The following is a 3588-nucleotide window of genomic DNA, read 5'->3' on the forward strand; positions in this document are numbered from 1 at the left end:
CAGGGACTAGAGTGGGATTTTAGAGAGGACACTAGGGCAGCCCATAGGTGAAGAAGAAACAACAGGAGGAATGAGTTCCAGCCAAATTCCTTCCAGGTTTTCTCCTCTTCCACCTCTGAGTGTTGAGTACATCAACAGCAAGATCCAGCAGCAAGCCTAAATTTGTATTTGAGTAAAGAAAGTGGAACTAAGCCATTGCAGAAAATATATGTTGAGATTATAGACAAAGAATAAGCAGCTTTAGCTTCTTTCAGTCAGGAAAACTTTCTGGAGGGGAACACCCCCCCACACACACAGACACACACAGCCCTCCCCCACTTTAATGATCAGGTGCTGTGGTGGGGCTTGGCCATGTTAGGGACAAGATCCACTCATGCCCGGCTACATATTGGCTTAACAAGTGGAGCTGTTAAAAAATTCTGGCTCCAGACAATTAAATCAGAATCTCAGGGGTAAGGCCTGGGCATTGGGTAATTTTACAAAAACTCCCTTTTCCCACCTACCCCCAGGGCTGAGTACTACTGGCCTAAAAGCTGAGGAAGGAACTCTCCACACACTGGAATATCCACAGCAGCCATGACAATACACAGACACAAAATGTTAGCAGCATCCCTGAGCTACAGGCTCTGACCTATGAAACACTGTTCCAGGGGTACCGGTGGCTTCCGTAGTTTCCTCTCCCTCTGCCCCCTAGGCTGCTCCAGGGGTGAATGTGCAGAATCATGTTGCTTTTTTGGTAACAGCACTTCCATGTTTCTTTGAGGGCAGTCCTACTGGGACTGTCCATCAAGGTCCGCACATCCTGATTAATGGAGGGGAAAACTGAACCAATCCAACCCTCCCTCCTGGGAACCTGACTCAGGATGGATTAACATAGGAGCAGAAAATGGCTGGAGCTGAGTTACCCTGGAATCAGATCTAGGGATGACCAACCAAGAATCTTGGAGCTGCCCTGATGCCTACGACCTGGATGTTCAGCCCCTTCTTCAAGTCTGTGAGCTGCCCGGGGTCCAAAAGTCCCCTCTTTAATTAGTCAGAATTGGCTTCCATTGCTTGCAAACAAAGAACTATACTGCAGCCTTTAGTAATCCAAGGAGGTTGTTTTGCTCTGATTAACAACCCAAAACCACAATGGCTGAAAATCCAAAGGCCAGTGTCTTATGAATACTTTATACCTTCACAGTCCACTGGGGTCTAGCTCTGTGTCATCCCTTCATGGGGCCCCAGTCACCATGGTAGAAGAAAAGGAGAATCTGGGGGTCTCACAGTGCCCACTAAATGCTCTGTCCAAGGTGATACACATCCATGCTCACAACTCACTGGCCAGAACCAGTTTTCCTATGGCCCTATCCCATGGTTCAGGGCAATCCTACAGTGCAATATTTGGTCAATAGCACAAATGGTCTTCAGCTACATTAGGATAACAATTCAAGTACACTAAAGACAATCAGCTATATATTATTGTCTCAGGTTTTATGGGCTAGCTTGGAAACTGGACCACTATACAAAACACTGTTCCTATAAGAAAATATGTGCCAAGTTTCAAGCTGCTGGCTTATAAAATAAGTTGGAACACAATCTGTTAGTGAGTTGAGGCTTCGTTTACTTAAGAAATTATTTTAGAAACATGGTCCCAGAATTTGACAGGCTGGAAAGAATTATTCGACTGTAGCTATGAGAACCTGGGCCAGCTAGATGATTTGCAGGGCCCAATGACAGGCCCTTTGTTCAAAAAGCAGGAGAAAAGAACCATCAAAGGCTAGGAATGCTAGTTCGGAGTGCTGACCAGCATGCACAGGGACCTGGGTTCAATCTCCAGCACCACTAACAACGACAACAAAAATCCATTTTAAAAAATCCGTTGAAAGTACAAAAATATAAGGCCTTTGTTTTTCTTCCACAGTCTATCTTGATTCACCATAGTGCTTTTTCTTCACCATTAAATGCGTTGTTGTTCTCAGTAAAGACAAAGTCAATTTTAAAATCATTAGCTGGAGTTTTGCTCTTCATTGTACAATGCCAGTTTCAAATGTAAGTATAAGAAGATTCCATATACTTCTCATTTCAGAGATGCTACACACATATGTATTTCATTCTTATCGCAACAGTGGAAATGCTACACCAACTAACTCACCTCGTGTGATTTCATGTCTCAGTGCAACGCAGAGTATCAGTATCCCACTTTGGCTCATTGACCAGTAGGGAAGGACTCAGGGGGAAAGGCACTAGGATTGCCTTATCTGTCCCTTCATTTTCAGTGTAAGTGGTTGGCTGATTCACGTAAGCAATAGGAGTAAGGGAGGACACAACAGGGTCCCTTCATGTCTTCTGTGTTTAAAGCATGTTCTGACTTGAACACAAAGCATAGGCTTCCAGGCTTAGTACCTCTCCTCCCCCAGGCACAGATGCAGCACTTGTACTTGCTTTAAGTCTCTTTGAACTCCATGCACCGCGAGTCCACCAGATGTCTGTGTCCCCAGGGCATCATGAAGGACATCTGCACACACAGCGGCAAGGACTGGTGCTGGACCCTCATATTGCATGTTATCTCTCACGTGTGTGCTCCATTGTCCCACTAGACTTCACTTCCAAAGCCAAAGTTCATAGAAAAATTGATTAATAATTTTGAAACAGCAGAGTACTAAACCAAGCACAAGACCCTTCTGAGGCCCTCTGTGACTGCGTCGCACACACCTGTGATGACAACCATATTCCCCACCTTCAACCCTGCCACAAAATCAACTCATCCCACAGTAACTCTGAGCAACACATACAAAGAGGTATGAAGTGGGCATAAGCTATGGGGTCTGCCATGATTCATTCATTTACCCAGGTATTTATTGCGCACCAACTGTGTGCCAGACACCTTTTTAAGTACTGGATATAAAACAATAAACAAGCCCTGACCTCATGAAGCTTACTTTCAAATAGGAGAAAGAGGAGGTTGGGACAATGAATAGAATGTGTAGATATAATATAAAATATGTTAAATGGTGGTAAGTGCCAAGGAAACAAAATAAACCAGGGTAAGGGGAGGAAGGAATGGAGAGGGGCAGAGGGTGAAGCTTTAGATGTTAACATATTCATATTTTTATAGCAATACAATAGAAGTAGAGAAAATATGGTAGGAGAAAGCTGAGAAAACTGACAGAGAACGTGGAAGGTGCTGGTCAGTAGAGAATGAAGACCAGCTGTAATCTCAGGCTGCCCAGGGGCCCTCCTGTGCCTTCCAGCCAAGTTGCTCTATTTGGTGTAATATGAAATAAAATTCATTTTAAAAAGTTTTGCTGAATATAACGGCTGAAGAAACAATCAGTTCTTGTAGCCAGAAAAGTTAAATTGGCTTTTCAATCAAACTTTGCAGATTTTTGGTTAAATGAGCCAGTTGATTAAGCACCCTAACTTAAGCCAAAAGTAGTGTGAATTTGTGTGTGTGTGTGTGTGTGTTTCCCACCATCTTGTAAACCAGATGTCCAATTTGCCCAAGTGAATGAGTGGGCGAGGTGCTACCCATCAGGGCTGTTCTATTCCACCCAGCTCAACATCAGACCTGCAAAAATACCAGACAGTTGAGCCTTTATAAACACC

The sequence above is a fragment of the Marmota flaviventris genome, chromosome 15, assembly GCF_047511675.1.
Source record: "Marmota flaviventris isolate mMarFla1 chromosome 15, mMarFla1.hap1, whole genome shotgun sequence".
Classification (NCBI taxonomy): Eukaryota; Metazoa; Chordata; class Mammalia; order Rodentia; family Sciuridae; genus Marmota; species Marmota flaviventris.